This window comes from Lathyrus oleraceus, chromosome 4 (assembly GCF_024323335.1).
Source record: "Lathyrus oleraceus cultivar Zhongwan6 chromosome 4, CAAS_Psat_ZW6_1.0, whole genome shotgun sequence".
NCBI lineage: Eukaryota > Viridiplantae > Streptophyta > Magnoliopsida > Fabales > Fabaceae > Lathyrus > Lathyrus oleraceus.
In genome coordinates this window covers 166,913,295-166,931,051 of record NC_066582.1, presented here as the reverse complement: position 1 = coordinate 166,931,051, position 17,757 = coordinate 166,913,295, and the positions used below count along the sequence as shown (strand labels likewise).

Genomic DNA, 17,757 nt, shown 5'->3' with positions numbered 1-17,757 from the left:
CCAAGTCTTGATCAGAAGATGAGGAAGTCAGAGTGCAAGCCTAGGGTTTATTGACTGATCATTGGCCATCTGAGAATTGGGCTGTGAATTAGGGTTTCATGATTCTCAATGGATGTTGGTCTTCATCTTGATTACAGTGATACATCATCATCATCATGGTTGGTTATCATCAGAAGAATCAAGTGATTGGAGGCAGATTCCTTGAGATTAGGGTTTTGACCACTGGTCAACCCTAATCAGTTGCATTGGGCCAATCAGGGGATAATCAGGAGATGGGGTCTATGGTGGTTATGGGGTTCATAATATGATTATTTTGTGCTAATTGAAGCTAGGGTTTCACCCTTGAGCCATTTCATCAGAGGATTGGAGCTCAGATTGATCAATGCATTGCCAGATTCATCTATCAGATGAAAAAGTCAACTGTGGTCAACTGTACATGATCTGATGGATTTGGAGGTGGAAATGAGTTGGATACACTTCATTCATGTTGGAACAAGTGTTATATGACATCTCAAAGCTTAAGAATGAAGAAAATCAAGTCAGAACAAAAACTGCCAAAAATAGAAAGTGACTTGTAATGGAAGTTTCCAAAAATGGAAAGTTTTTGATCTCAAGACCACGTGTCCAAGGAAGCTTCAAATGAAAATTTGTTCAACATGAAAGTTGTAGATCTTGTTCTCACCTTTCCAAAAAGTCCAAGAACTTGAAAATCCCATGTATGGTTGGAAAATTATGGCTCAGTGAAATTCAAAAATGACCCATAATCAGGAGGCCATAACTTCCATATGGATTGTCCAAATTGGAAGTTCTTTATATGCACAAACTCCATTTGACATGTACTCTCATGGTGCATAATTGGATTTTCTCAAAAGTGGTCAATGCAAAAAGTCAAATTTCAACTGGACAGTTAAATGAACCAGGGGCAAAATTGTCCAACTTGTGAAATAATTGGAATTTTTGAGTGGGGATTTTTGCAACACCTCACAAATGGTATTTGAGACTTGTTGGAATCATCATAACATGCCTAGGCCTTGAGGTTTGAAAATTGGCTTTTGAAATGAAATTGGAAAATTGGACAATTAGCCATCACATAGTGAAAATGAGAATTACACATCCAATGAACATCCAACAAGTGGCAACAGCTCATGACAAGTGTTTAGAAGGTGTATGAGGTGGCAGTGAGCTGGCATGAGCTGGCATGTGAAAGTTCAATTTTGCCCCTAGCTTGAAAATGACATTTCACTAATCATTTTGCATTGGTCTAATTAGTGTGATTAAGCATGGATTAAGCTTGAGTATATATTCTTAATCATCCCTAAATCATAAGAGAATCATCATTCATCAAAAATCAGATCTCAAAAACTCCTCATTCTCTCAAAATTTCCAAGAACACAAAACCAAAAATTGACAAGATCTTCCTCAATTCTTGATCAATTTTCGAAGTTCTTTTTGCATTGATCTTGAATCGTCTTCTACTCCATCTGTTTTGGGAGTTTGGATCAAAAGGATCTTCCATTCGTGGCTGTTCAAGTTTGCATCATTCATGGCATTTGAAGATTTCGTGTGCTAGGAGCTACTACAATTGAATATAGCTCTTCTGTTCATCTTCCCTATCGTCCTTCTTCAACTGTTTGAGGTGGAATCACGCAAAGAACATCAAGAACTCCACTGCCGTTCCAGGTAATCGAAAACTCGAGTTTCATGATTTCTCAATTGTTTATGTGTGTTTGGTAGAGTATTCATCATAGATCGTTGTGATGCTTATGGTTTTGAAAATAGTGGACTGTAGCTCGTGTTATCTTGATTGAAAGTTGGAACACCTAACCCTAGTTCACTCGATTTGCAAAATTTAGGAATAATTAGGTTGAATTAGGTGGATATTTGGATTCTAGGTTAGAAGACCTTTCCAACGGATGCTCGTTTGTGGATTTTGGTGGTGATTTCGTGTTCTTGGTGTTCTATGGATTCTGGAGAAAACGCGTGAGGGAGAAGATGAAGTTCTGGAAACTTGACTTGTTTGATCCACAATTCCGTTTGAAAATTCGAATAGAGTGTTTCCCGCTCCCGCGCCTCATAATTACGGATATGCCATTAGTCATTTTAATTAATTTATATTAATTCTACAAATTGTTAAAAAATCATAAACACCTTAGAAAATTCACCAAAAATTGATAAAAAATTAGAAGAATGTAGGAATTTTTGTGTTGACTTCCTTTTTGACTCTAGAATTTTTTTGACCTATTGGTTGAAGTTGTGCATGGTAGAAATTATGTTTGACTTAGGTTTGTTTCATATGTGCTATATTTTGATACATTCTACCAATTCCTTTGTGAGATGCTCATGGTTGCAAATAAATGTCTGAAAATTTTTGTGATGATTGTGGACTGGTTGATGTTTATTTACATGTAAATTTTGTGAATTTTGGATTCCTGGTGTTTGAATTATGAATTTTGGAATCTAGGTGTGACAATTGGTGTCACACCTCATTGTGTCAACTTGCTGGATTTATTTGAATGACTTAGGCTTGTTAGAATGATATGAAATTTTGCATGGATGTTCATTAACATGTTAAGATGCTATGTGAATTTTTGTGGAATTTTATGTGGCATTTTCAATTTGATTGCTATTTTTCATCTCTGATTGGTCAATTGTGCAAGCTCATGTGATGCATGTTGGTAGATTTAATGTGAAATGCTCATATGGTATTGAATGATCATGAAATTTGGTAGGATAGTTGTAGACACATGATGTGACATCCCTGTTTTGGTCTCACTCATTTCTTTACTGTTTTCATTGAGTTATGAATTTTTGAAGTGAATGCATGTGTTGATGTTGTGATTTGGAGCATATAATTGTGTCTGTTTTTGTTGATTTTCATTGACATGGTTCCCTTTGACCAATTAAGCTGAAATTTGATATGCCATACCTTGAAAAGGTCCTGTTTAGGTGTAAATTATTTGAGAATTTTTGGAATTGTTTTGATATGGAATTGGATGCAATAGTTCTGTTTGGATGTTTTGTGTTCCATTTGACATAAGTTGACATGTTTTGATCATGAAATGAATATAATGAATGATATGGACATGGGACTAATTGTGTGGGCTTTTGTTTGACATTAATTTGACTTTGGTTAGAGATCCCTTGCTGTTTAGACATTTTTGTCACCTTTGGACCCTAGGCTTGGCCTAGTGGTCTAGTTTCTAACATTTGATTGATTTTTCAGGATGAAAAGGTGCAATGTGTGTGGAGAATGATCCAAGTCAATTCAATTGATGTTGTTTGATGTTTGTACACTAACATAACTTTGTTTTGTAGGTTGTGAAGTTTGGGCTTGAGCTCATAGCTTGCCTTTGTTGTGCATTAGTTTGTATAGTCTGACTGATTAATACTTGCTGTTTATTTTTGTCTGTATGAGTACTAACTGTGTTTGACTGTTTCCAGGTACTTTTAGTTGCTCAGTTCCTTGTGAACTTTTGCTTTGCTTTGCTTAAGCAACTTGCATTGAGGTATAACTTCCTAACTTCATGTAGTCTGGAGACCCGGTCTGTTATTTGACCGGGCAAACTGTCTGAAGTCCTCCTTAAGAGGCAATGTTTGTGATTGTTTAATATTGTGCCTAAGCAGGTAAAGTCCTTAATCAAGGCAATTGGTGGAAGGTAGGGATATGCAATCTATCCCCCACTATTCAGTTGTGTCTTCTCCTTGCTCCCATTACATGGTTGTAGCATTGAGATCACAAGCCCAAGATCTTGTGTAGTGCACATTGTGTCAGAGTCTCTGAGTATAGAAGGGTTCCCCCATTCTGGACCCATGCTCATTTGTCAGAAGCTCTCCCTGGTCAGGGATAAGAGCTGTGAGGTCTGATCCTCACTTCACCTTTCATCTGCTTCACCTTAGCCTCGTAATGGCAAGGTTAAGAGCAAACACAGCCCGTACAGATGACTTGCTGAGGCAGTCAAACCTATTGTGTGAGCCCACTTGTTTGGTTATAGTGCGTGCTATGTGGATATCTGTTTGAGATGCTTGTTCTCATTTGATGTATGCTTGAATTATTTTGTATGCTTGTATGCTTGCTTCTTTCCTGGATAGGAGTAGTTTGCTTATGCAAGTAGGATAGAAAACTGAACTTAGGGCAACGATGCATGACAACACTAGGCTCGAGTCCAGCTCCCTAGTAGTGTGTCTTCCCCTGGTTTCTGGCTAGTGATTCAGTCCCTTTCGGGGGAACTACATCGCCCTGATCCTCGTTCCAGACGAGGTATGTAGGCAGGGGGTCGTGCGAGACCTCTCCGGGCAACCTTTTTCTTTTTATTTGTGTTTGCTTGTTATCTGATTATGTATGTTTGGGTTCGGATGCTGACGTAAGCCCAGTGATTGGCTGTCGGGCTCCACGTTCGCCCTTTTGAGTGTGTTTTGGTTCGGATGCCGACGTAATTCCATCCAGTGGTTGTCGGGCTCCATGTTTGCCATCTGTTTGTATGTTTTGTGTTGTTTGGCGTGTGTAAGCCGAACTACAGTGGCTCTGATTCTTGTTCCAGATAAGATATGTAGGCATAAGATGCGATACCTTATCGAGCTCGTTCCTCTTAACCCCACCTGCGTTCCCTGTGTGTGTGTGATGTTTTAGCAACCTATTCTTTATTCTAGGACGTGGATCCCGTCGAGTACGACGGACGTGAGGGGTGCTAATACCTTCCCCTTGCGTAACCGACTCCCTTACCCTTTCTCTTTGGTCGCGAGACCATTTCCTTTCCAGGTTTCTCTGAGCGTTTCCTTTCCCTATTTTGGGATAAATAACGCGCAGTGGCGGCTCTGTGTGTGTTTTTATTTGAGTCCCGCCGGTTGTTTTTCGCAGGATGCGACAGTATTGAGTATGATATTTGAGTTGATGTGCCGTTACTGAATGTGTAATATGATTAGGGTGATTAATGTGTTATTTACTTAGCATTACATGATATTTTATAATGCTTATTATATCGATTGAGGAACTCACCCTTACAACTATTTTTCAGGTAACGAGCAGTGATTGAGTAGAAGCTAGTGCTTGGAGTCTAGTGTAGTCTCCTTAGTGGGTCATGCTCTGGTAGATGTAACATCGGGACGGGATGTTTTAAATTGTTTAATGTGTTACATGTTTTGCATGATCGATTTGATCTCTATCCGCTGCGTATTGTGCAAATACTTTATGTTTTGAATTAATAAAAGAGCATGACAGTTATTATGATGAATGGCGTGGAGTTGTTTGTGTGACACCCTTAACTGCATAATTACTCTGATTGACATATTGTTATTTTAATTAAATATTTGGGGTATTTTAGAAGGGTGTTATAGTTGCTCCATGTTTGGTATGAATGGTGGTGGATTTGTGGTCGAAGAACTTTCTCCTTGCTCTTGGCGTTGTCTAGCCTGTTGCCTCCTACGTCTCGTTTTGCTATTGAGCCTCCTTGCGGTTCTCTCGATCTCAGGATCAAAAAGAAGTTCGTCCCCAGGGATTTGCCCTCGCATAAAACGTAAGCTGCACACTAAACCAAACAGATTACAAACACAAGTCAAAAATTCACGAGCTAAAACTTAAACAACCATTGCGATGCTCGCAATATCAATTTACAATCCCCGGCAACGGCGCCATTTTGTTAGTTGTAAATTTACGTGTCGGGTTTTTGTTATCGTATCCACAGGGATTGTAAGATATCACCGCCGTTCGATGGTTGTATTAATTCTAACTCAATGTGACAATAAGGTTTTGGTTGGTTGTCACGTTATCTTGCATAAAAAGGTAATAAATTGCGGTAAAAGTTATGGTTTGAATAAATGAGAAATATTGCCAAAGTTAGGGTTCGATGATCACTTTGCATGTATTTGTTCGGTCAACAATCTTATAAACTCCTTTAGATGATAAATCATTTCACAAAGTCCTCCCAATATGTTTCTCTCGAACACACATTGTGAGTTTTCCCATTTTGATCCATTGTTTCTCTCGAACACAATCTATCAAAATGACAACCTTTTGGTTCAACCTTATAGTGAACAAAATCATTCATTACTATCTCTAGCTAACAAACAAGATTGGATGAAAACCTAGGTCAAGAGTTGGTAAACATCTCTCGATCATAAACCAACACAAAGAGTTTTAAATAGAAACAAAGTTTTCATCATATATTCACCATTAAAGAGTTTACACATGAAGATCCTTACATTTACACACAAAGCTAGTAATCACCTACATCTAACCTTGACAAATGGAGGACTTAGCTACTCATTTTCATGGTAGCTTGGTCGGCAAGTTTCGGAAGAAGGTTGATCAACATCCAAGTCGGATAATCGATGTTGGATGGGAATCCACCTTCTTTTTGTAGAAGATGGTTACAAGATGAAGAGAAATGAAATCTAGGGCATAAAAGATCCTAAGAACAATGCGGGAAAATATCTCTAAGAAAGTACAAAAGTGGAAAAATGCTGTAAAAACTAGGTATGGCACTCAAAAGTGGCACCTGCTACTTATAGAGTAGTATTGGGCTGTCATGCTTGCTAGGCGAGTAGAAAGGCTCGCCTAGCGAGGGTCTAATTGTGGCACCAAAGGCACCTGCGCCCAGAGAAAACAGACTAACTCAAACTGTCATGTTCGCCTAGCGAACAAACCTTCGCCTAGCGAAGGACACGCTTCAACCTTCGCCCCAGCGAGGTTGAGAGGTTTTGCTACTGGAATGCTCGCTGGGGACTCGCTAGAGCTTCGCATAGCGAGTGAGTGCTGGCTGCGCTTTTCACCAAAACTGAACGAACTCGCTACCACCTTCGCTATCAGCTCGCCTGGCGAATTTATTGACATTTTACTGGAGCTTTTCGCTGGGCGCTCGCCTAGCGAGCATGCTGATGAATGCTTGTTTTCTTTGGTTCCTTTGCCAACTTTCTTGTGTCTTAAATTTCAATTATTTCATGCCTTCTCCCTGCACAATAACACACAAATCAAAGGCACCAAGCTTGTTTATCAATGTAATGCATTTCATGTTAGAACAAAGGTGGTTTTGACAAAAGAGCAAGGAAATAGAGTGAAAGATACCCTTAATTGATGGCTCAAATAAGCACTTTTGGGTATCTAACAACTCTCCCCAACTAGATTCTTGCTTGTCCTCAAGCAAAGTATGCCTCTTGAAGGACAAGAGGATTTGCTTTAAGAAAATGGTTTCTCCGAAGTTGGATAAACGGCTCAAACACAAGCGAAATCAGCATATACAAGTTTCCAACGGTTCGAATAAAATAATACACAAGAACTAAAACTTAAATAGCAATGCAAAATATTTATCTATCTACAACAATATTATTCTGAATGAATCATCCTATCTCTCCTCTTCGAATAAGGAATGAAGATTTTACGCGTTTGCAACCACGGGAATAATCTCACTCTCTAACAAACAATGAAGAAATCAAATAGATTCATACAATGTCTAACAATTAAAAATGGTACTGTGGAAGCATAAAGATCACTAAGGGCTTTTCGGTTGAAGCTTGGTTAGGTTAACAAACAAGGGTCATTTCTAAGGCCATTGAAACGAAAGTGCCGATGCAAAAGGCCATTGAAACCAAGATCTTTGTTGTGTCAGTCATATGTGGAGAAGAGTTCCAACTTTCTGAACTCCCACACTTTCATCTGTCTGAAGCTCTCCCAGGCCAGGGATAAGAGCTGTGAGGTCTTACCCTCACTTCCCATTTCATCTGCTTCACCCTAACTCTCAATGTTAGGGTTAAGAGCCAATTACACCCGATTCCAGTTGGTTTGTGTTTCACAGCCTAACCTTGTGTGAGCCCACTTTGTTTGTATATAGTGTGTGCTAATTGTGTGTATGTTTGCTTTGCCTGTGCTGTTTAGGATAGCTTGCTCCCTGTGCAAGTTAGATAGAAACCTTAACATAGGGATCGTATGCATGACAACTTCTAGGCTCGAGTCGTAGTCTCCCTAGTAGTTTGTGTCTCCCTTTGTATCTGGTTAGGCTAGTCCTTTTTCCCTGTGTAGGGGAACTACGTCGCCCTGATCCTCATACCAGATGAGGTACGTAGGAAGGAGATGAGCTGATCTCTCTGGGCGCCCTTTTTCTTTTTGCAATTTCTTTGTGTGTGTTTGGAGTCTGACGTAAGTCCAGCGATTGGCATTCGGTTTCCATGTTTGCCTGTTTGTGTGGAGTCTGACATAAGTCCAGCGATTGGCAGTCGGTTTCCTCTTTGTGTTTTATTTGGCGTGCGTTAGCCGAGCTACGAGTGCTCTGATTCTTCTCCTGTTAGAGAAGATACGTATGCATAGGATGCGACATCCTAGCGAGCACGTTTCCCCCTGTCCCGAACTACGTCGACTCTGATGTCTGTGCCTGAAAGACTACGTAGGCCCAGGATGCGATATCCTGCCGAGTTAGTTTCTTTTGTCGTTTCTGTGTCTCTTTTAGCCATGTGTGGTGTTTGTGAGCAGTTTTTAGCAACCCTTATCCTTTCTTTTGTGCGTGGATCCCGTCGAGTACGACAGATGCGTAGGGGTGCTAATACCTTCCCTTCGCATAACCGACTCCCGATCCTATCTCTCTCTGGTCGCGAGACCATGTCTTTCCCAGGTTTACTTCGAGCGTTTCCTTTCCCTCTTTTGGGATAAATAACACACGGTGGCGGCTCTGTTGTTTTGTTTCCCGCCGGTTTTTCGCGTAATGCGACACCCGGTACTGGTACTTCACCATTTTAGAAGTATCCATGTTTCAGAAGTGATAACTGATTACGTGATTACGTTAACCGGTTACGTCCACGATGCTTTTCCTGTTACTCAGTTGCAGAGGTGACTTTTGTCTTACTGTAGCCGGTTACACCCACGTGTTAACCGGTTACAACACTTGAATTATCAAAATTACTCTAAACACACCACTTTAATTCATGTGTTCCAAGTCTTTCATGTCCATGTTCATCTTCAACCTTTTGAACACATTATTTGTGACTCCCTTAGTCAACAAATATTCTACTTGTTCTTCGCTTCTACAATATCTCAATCTTAACTTTCCTTCACTAACAAGTTCCCTTAAGTAGTTAAAGATCATCTCAATGTGTTTGCTCCTCCCATGTGCAATTGAATTCTTAGCAAGATTAATCGCGGAAACGTTATCAACCAGGAGTATAACAACTTCACCCTCATTGTTGTTTAGCTCCTTTAATAGATTCATTAGACACACGGCTTGGCACGCACATAATAAAGCAGAAATGTACTCGACATCACAAGACGAGAATGCAACTATTGGTTCCTGCTTCGAACACCATGAGATTGGTGTTCCACCAAACATAAAGATGTATCCAGCTTTAGACTTTCTATCATATTTATCTCCGCGCCAATTGGAATCGGTAAAAGCGAAAAAATTACATTTTCTGGCCGTGTCTGCTGCGGGAAAGAGAATTCCTTAGCCAATAGACCCTTGGACATATCTTAGGATCCTCTTGACTGATGTCAAGTGAGACACCTTCGGTCACTCCACGAATCTACTCACAAACACAATAGAAAATGAAGTTTACTATAGATACAATCATGTATGGGGGAAAACGTTTACGTACTAGAAGTATGATGAATAAGTAAGAAAAAGTTGTCTGAATCTTTGTCTTCCTCCTCGATGATACGTAAGCCTAGAATAACAAAGTTTTTATCATCTTCCTCCTCGATGGTACATAAGCCTAGAACGACAAAGTTGGATGAAGTTTTTGGTTGAAATGGTGTTATATTGTTAGGGTTGAAAATGGTGTTGTTTCGTTAGGGTTTCAAATGGTGTTGTTCATTAGGGTTGCAAATAAAGTTGTTTCGTCAGGGTTGAAAATGGATTTGTTTCGTCAAGGTTGGATATGAACAAATGCAACTGAAGAGACAAATTAGTTATCTAATTGTATTTCCTTTAGGTGAATAAGTCATTCCACCATGGTTGTTTAAAATAATTATTGTGATATATGGCTAACTTAATGTAATTTTTATAAAAAAAGAGTCAGGTTTTAAGCATTTAAAAATTAAAAATTAAATATTTAAAAGAAATATATCACAACAGTTAGTTTAAAAACCTGTGGTGATATATGTTTTACGTTAATGTAATTATATAAAAAAGCGTCAAGTTTTAAGTGTTTAAAAATTAAAAAAAAATCACAACGGTTAGTTTAAGCAACTGTAGTGATATCACTTTCATTTTTCATCTAAAAATATATAAAAATGAAAGGCGCAACTAAAATAATGAAGAAATCACGAATTTGATGGCATTGAGAATCAAACCCAAGAAAAGTATATGATATCACCATAATTGTTCTAAACAACTGTGGTAATAAGTTTACAATTTTTAATTAAAAAATAAAATAATTTATGGACAACTGAATTTAGAGATATCACCACGGTCCTTCAAAGAACTGTAGTGGCGTTGACATTGTTGTATATACTTTTTGTAGTAGTGACCAAACAACTTGTAACCACCGATAGAGTGATACCCTACAAGTATTATCATTTCTCCCTTATGATTCAGCTTCTTTCTAAGCTGCCCCGGGAACATGTCGATAAGCTACAAAATCAAAAACTCTCAAATGGTTCATATACGGTTTGAATCTTGACCATGTTTCCTTCGATGTTACCTTCTTAAGCTTCTTTGTTGGACATCTATTCAACAAATAGGCAGCTATTGATACCGCTTTTTCCATGACTCTTTCGACAAGTTCTTCCCCTTTAACATGCTTCTTACCATCTTCATGATCGATCGATTCTTCCTTTCAGCAACATTGTTTTGTTACGGTGTATAAGGTGGTACAACCTCATGTATTATCCCTTTTTTATCACAAAACCTCTCAAAGTCTTTTGAGACATATTCACCTCCATCATCTGTTTTGAGCACTTTGAGCTTGTGACCGTTTTGTCTCTCAACCATAGACTTGAACTTCTTAAACACTTAAAATACCTCATCCTTTCTCTTGATTAGGTATGTTCATAGCTTTCTACTATGATTGCCGATGAATGTGATAAAATATATAATGCCACCAATAGAATCTACTTGCATCGGTCCATACACATCCAAATACACCACCTCAAGGTTATTCTTGGTTCTACAACCTAAATCCTTGTTGAATTTACCCTTATGATGCTGCACTTGCACACACTTTTCACAAATTTCAGTCGACATATTGATCAATGGAAACCTTGTTACAATTCCTTTCTTTTGCAAGTCTTTGAGATCTCAGATATTGAGATATACAAGATGATAGTTTCATATCCACTCTTTTCAAGTTGTCGTTGTAGCAAGACATCTATGCTTCATAACCTCCAGTTCAACCTTTAAGGTTCTATTGGCAGCCATAGGAGCCTTAAGGAGCAAAACCCTATTTGCATCCATAATGCGCAACTCCTTATTTTCCATTTGAATCATGTAACCCTTCTCAAGAAATTTGTCAATACTTAGAAGGTTACATTTGATTCCTAGAATGTACAATACATATTTGATCAAAGAATGTCCATCATCCCTTCTCATGATCAAAACATCACAGGTCCCATCGACTGCTAGAGTAGTGTCATCTGTTAACCTCACTTTGTTCTTCATGGCATGTTTGATTTTAACAAAGAAATCCTCCATCCCTGTCATATTAGTAGAGTATCCCGATTCCATATACCATTATTCACTACACTAGAGTCCTTCTCTCACATTCACCATGGCATTTTCTTCTACATGTAACCGATTATAGGTTTCTCGTAACTGGTTATAACCTATTTTTACAGCATTCTCAGAATTGGTGTTTCTACTGCATTCGCCTTATACGATCATGACCAAAAGTGTATTCTCCTCATCAAACTTTTGTCTTGCAACCTTTTCTTCATATTTTTGAGGTTACTTCTTGTTCGCATTGCACTCTCTTGCAAAATGACTGAACCTTTGACACTTAAAGCATTCCTTCTTGATTTTATCAAACCTCTTCTTTTTCCCTCTAAAGTTTCCTTGACAATCATTTTTGTTGCAGCTGCTCTCAGCCCTTTGGCAAGTCGAATTCCTCGAATTTTGGGACTCTCTTCCATAAAAATTCTAAAAATTCTCTTTACTATTCATGGGTCATTTTCCTTTTGATCTCTTGTCCTTCTCGTTGAAGCGAGTTTGCAAAGCAATTTTCGCATTTGCCTTATCATTATTTCTATCTTTCATCCTTTGCTCATGAGCCTCAAGAGAGATTTATAGCTCTTCTTTGCTCATCGGACATGTAACCGGTTACACTAAACCTGCAATTGGTTATAGCTACTAAAAAAATTATTCCCTTTTAGTGGTAACCAGTTACGTGATTATGTTAACCAGTTACACCCATGATACTTTTTCTGTTTCTCAACTGCAAAGGTGACTTTTGCCTTGCTGTAATTGGTTACACTCCCGTGTTACCAGTTACAACACTTGAATGATAAAAAATACTCTTAACAATGACAGCAAAGTAGAGAAATAGGAGAAAATAGCTTCATCGACGAAAGAAAGATTCTTAAAAAACTCAAAATCCTCAATGTAGAAAACTCAGGCTAATAGTAGAACATACTTCAACACTAAAATGCAGAAGAACAACGGGTGAGATTCTCGATCCAAAACTAAAATAGAAAAAAAATGTAGGCTTGGAATCTCTGATTTTTCAAAATCTCTCAATTGATAATGAAAGAATTTGGATTGCATAACCATTAACTTAATGGATAACCAATATTATTTGATTTGTGGTGAATCCATCTCTAAGACAGATGTTTTTTCCACTTCTATTATTTACTTTTCCCCAAATCTTCACATTTTAATACTTTGTTATTCCTAACTTTCCAAACACAGAACTATCTTCCCCTTCTAAACAATCCTACAAAACTTTCCAAATTCAGTACGATCTCTTGAGGTATGTTAGCATAAACTTCCAATCAATTGTTTCCATTTTTTAATGATTTTTATAGGGTTACATATATTTGTGTAAAAAAATTTACAAAAAAACTTTTCATAAAAACTTCAAATGAAAATTTGGTTTAAATAGTTATTTTTAAAATGTTGTTTTAGGTCTTTTATCATTTTATTGAAACTTTTTTTTAAATATCAAAATTTCAAAAAATCACTAAATTTTGAAGTTATTTCAAATAACTTTAAAAATATCATTTTTGAGATACAACTTTTTGAAAAAAATTACAATTTCGACTATGTTTAGATCTTTAATTATGCATGTTTATGTTATAAGATTTCAAAATTATTTTTTTAATTTAGAAAAAACAAATTTAAAAAAAATGTAATGTTTTGAAAAATATTTTTATAAAATTTATTTTTGAAAATACAAAATAAAAATCTATTTTTTTAAACTAAAACCAACAGACTCTAAATAACTCAGTTAAAATAGCTTTTAAATAAGCACAATTACAAAATTAATAAGAGATGGATTCACTCTCTTCACACCCAAAAGGATAACTCTTTCTACCCGCTCTTAAGATTCTCTTTCTACCCGCTCTTAAGATTCTTTACTTTTATAAGATCATCTCTCATAGACAGTTTCTTTTAAAACAATTGCCACAAAAACACCAAAATATTACTAAGAAAATTCTATCCCAAATCAGCTTGCTAAAAGGGAAAGTAGAATTTTGCTAAAAGGGAAAGTAGAATTTTGACTCCCTTCAAGCAAAATATTGTATGCATTTTTCAGATGTAACCATTGAACCCTGACTCATCCAAATATCAGCACAAACCTTATATGTAGGTATGACAATGGGATGGGTCGGGAGCGATTTTTACCTCCCCAAACCCAAATTTGAATCCTTAAACAATCTTCATTCTCCGTCCCGATCTCCAACGGGGATGCGAATTAAAATCCACACATGTACCAAACGAGTTCGAGTATCCCCCCCCCCCCCCCCCCACCACCACCATTAATTTAATGAAATCAATTTTTTTAATAGAAATATTTTTTTTTCAAAAGTCAAACTACATTGCAAATAATAAAATTAAACAATTTCAAAAAACTCCATACATACTTTTCAAATATTTTAAATATTATTATATAAATTAAAATGTAAAAAATATTGACATATTTAACATTATAAATTATCAAAATTAAATAATAAAATATAAAATGAGCAGGTTCGGGGGTACTAGTGTCCCTATTATCCAACTCGTCCCTGTAGCGGTAAATTCATGATCATCAAGCTATGGATAAGTTAGAGATCAAATAACAAGAGTCATCACCGCGCTTTTATTGTTTCCAAGGGAAAAGGGAAAAAGTACGAACAAAACACAATTACTAAGAAGTTTTCAAATAAAAATTAATAAAAATCAGAGATCACAGGTAAGGGGGTTGGTTACACGGAGGGAAGGTGTTAGCACCCAAAGTGTCCTAGGTACTCCTAGGGAGCCCTTTTTGTGTGCATATGTATTTTATACAAAGTGATGTTTACAAACAAATGGAATGGGGGGATGAGAAAAGAATTCATTAATTATATTTTTTGTGTTTGACAAGACCTTCGGTCTTGTGCCTACATACCAATATTTAAATGAGGGATCAAAACCTCGTAGTCCGTGCTATAAATTTCAAAAATGAGTGTGTTGTTTTTAAAAAAATTTAAGTTTGAAATGCACAAAGGCCTGAAATTGGTTTGAATGACTTAGTTCTTTTTGGATTTTTGAAAGTTTAAGTCAAGTGTAGTTAAGTTTATTTACAAGCTTGATTTAAGAAAATAAGTTTGAAAATGCAATGGCATAAGGTCAAAGTTTCTATCTTTTGCAAAAAGTGGTCTAAGTTTAGAACAAAAGTAGTTCACACAAAGAAGGTTTTGAAAATGGAGGGAGAGATTTTGAAATTAAAGAAATGGGGAGAAGATGAAGAGATTATCCTATGTACAAAAATTAAAAGTTTAAAATTGAAAAGATCTGACCAAACAGGAGCAATCCAATAGACAAGTTGTCATACCCCAATTTTGGTCCTGAATTTTTTATGTTTTGGTCTTGGTCCAAAGTCATGGTGTTGTTCATGTGATTGTTAATACATCTATGGTCTGGGTCATCTGAACAACCAAGCTTCTTGTGTTTCAAGCCAATTGCCAATCATGCCACTTGATTCATGAATATCCCTTTCAGATCCTAATCTTATACCATCATTTCATGGCCCTGTTAACATATATTGCCTGTCAAGTCATGTTCTTTTCAAAGTCAAACATTCAAGTCATAAGGCAAAACAATTTGGAAACCAACTTCAAACCATTTGTTAATCCATTTCAATCTATTTCATCCATGTTTAAACCAGTACATATGATTCCATACAAGAAAAATACAAAAAATTGACACTTTTGACCAATTGTTGACTTTGGTCAACAGTTGACTTTTTGGTCAACTTTGACCAAAGTCAACCATAATCCATTAAACCCTAATTCTATCCACAATTGTCCATTGAATATCCATTTACAAAGAAGTCATAAAGGAAATACAAAGAAATACTATTTGTTGACTTTGGTCAACAATTGACTTTTTTTGGTCAACTTTGACCAAGGCCAACTCACTTTTTTTTTACCACCTAAGACCTAGACTAGTCTTCCTTCATTGATCCACCATCCAAAAGTCATGCTTGGGGTACTATGCTATTGGGCTTTGATGCATTTCCAAATGTGGCTTCACATTGCATTTCAAATGGATTTGGCCTTGAACTCCTCTTGGTAAATGTCCTGCCATCATAATCCTATAGCAGGCCTAAATCTGTCATGAAATAAGGCAGCGTGCATTCAGTCTCATCTGTCCACTAGCAGTGTCACATAACCAAGAAAGACAACTTACGAATCTGACCGTCACCATGTTAAACCAGAATTATCAGCCAGGTCTTTGTATTGATAAACCTGGTTGCTTTACCTGAGCCTACAAACAACATCAGTGGTGCAACAGAACATCAGTTGGTAACCTACAATGCCACGACACACCATAACACTATGAGACATATTTCAAACCAGATGTCAAACTGAATCAACATGGATACAGTAACATCAACTGATCTTGCAGCATGAAGTTTACACCAGCAGATATGCAAACCAAAACCAATTCAGCAAACAAGAACACCAACCTTTACCCTGCTGAACTGGCCCTGCATTCATCAATAACCAAATACCCTAATCACATGATCAAACATGGTACATACATGTTTGATTTGGCAAAGCAATGCACATGAATTATGGTTTTGAACTCCCCTTGACACACCTTGTACTAGCATCCTGTCATCATGGTCCTGCAGCTGCCAAATCGAAACTTGAATTCCATAAGGTCATGGCGTGATGACTGAACTTAGAGCAAATGATTTGAAGCAATTCCATTTGAACAAACTTGTACCAATTCACAATGCATCACAAACCAACCTGCGATGTATCAGTTGCAGTTAAGGCTTCATTGCACAATTGCCTTACAAAACCAAACCACCATGGTTCTCATACCTATTATCCACGAGCACCTGCTGCAGAACTAGTACATGAACATTAAGCCAGCATAAGCCTTGAGCAACAGAAGATCCTCCCTGGTTCAGCCATGACACCCAAAACAGACAAATGCATCCGAAGTTGTAAGTCCACAGCAACTGGCCTATAATCAAAACAAAATATCCAAAGACTTGTCTTCCAAACTGAGTGCCAAAACACAAGCCTTGAAACATAATCAGACTGGCAGATGGTTGTGAGTCTACTAACCTGTTAGAAAAAGCCATCAAACAAAATCAGAATACCACAAGGTACATGCTAAGGCATTGTTTAAACCAAGGACGGATATCCCATGAGATGCACCAAACCATCATGCCAATAGTTCTATGAGATAATAGAATATAAGGAGCAGTCCAAACTTTGAAACTCCATACCACTATCCTGAACTATCATGGAACCATCAAGCTTATCATGCCATCATCATCATCAACAAGCTCTACTCATTGAATTGTCAAGCTATGCACATACTAGCCTACACCAATAAAACCAGTTCAGATTTGTTATAAAGCATAATAATTCAACTGAACTTATGCCAATTAGGGCCATTTGACAATCAACAGCATACACTGACCTACAGGATTGCACCAATACTAGCTGCACACCGTGCCAGGCCTTGGAGTGTGTTAGCCTATCATCTTGTTAGCAAAGCCATCAGTTGTGACAATAAAGACCAAGTCATACATAACCACCACTCTCATGAGCTGTAGTGTGAAAACCATTATGCATCAAGGAGTACCTTACCTGCTGCTGCAGTACTGGCCAAGTTGGACTTGGGACATCATGATCCTCATACCTGTTGCAAATCCACTAGCCTTGCCATCATCAATAAACACTTAGACCAAAACAGCTTGCAGGGGAGCCATTCATTTAAATCAATCATGATACATGAACTGGAATTTTACATAATAAACCTAAGACACATAACTGTAACATAGCCAATTCAACTGCCAGCTGACCTTTGGCTTGCTTACTACATTGCTTTGAAATCTAAGCCAAATGCTAGCAGACTTGCAACCTAGGCAAAATCCCTCAGTGCACCAAGCTGTAATGGTACAATTGTCTTGGCTATCTTGGAATCATGGAGCAAGAGGAAATGGTGATTGCACATAAAAACCAAATCATATCCAACAAGAAACACCATAAATGCACAAGACATGAAGTGTTGTTGACATACCATGAAACTAAAGCCTTAAGTTTGTTGTCAATGTCCAAGTCATAATCTGTTGTGAACGTAAGCAAGCAGGACCTAATGCGAAATTGCAGCCAACATTGCCTAGCTGAAAGGTCATCCT

The 17,757-nt window shown here is 37.5% G+C and overlaps 1 long non-coding RNA gene across 1 annotated transcript; it reads right to left on the bottom strand.

Annotated features, from left to right (window-relative positions):
• Window positions 1-16,206: 16,206 nt before the first annotated feature.
• LOC127135317 (uncharacterized) lies at window positions 16,207-17,520 on the bottom strand. Its single transcript, XR_007808511.1, has 4 exons — window positions 17,037-17,520; window positions 16,676-16,937; window positions 16,427-16,571; window positions 16,207-16,351 (listed from the first exon to the last, which is right to left on the bottom strand). It is a non-coding gene; the product is annotated as an uncharacterized LOC127135317 (long non-coding RNA).
• Between the last annotated feature and the right edge of the window lie 237 nt (window positions 17,521-17,757).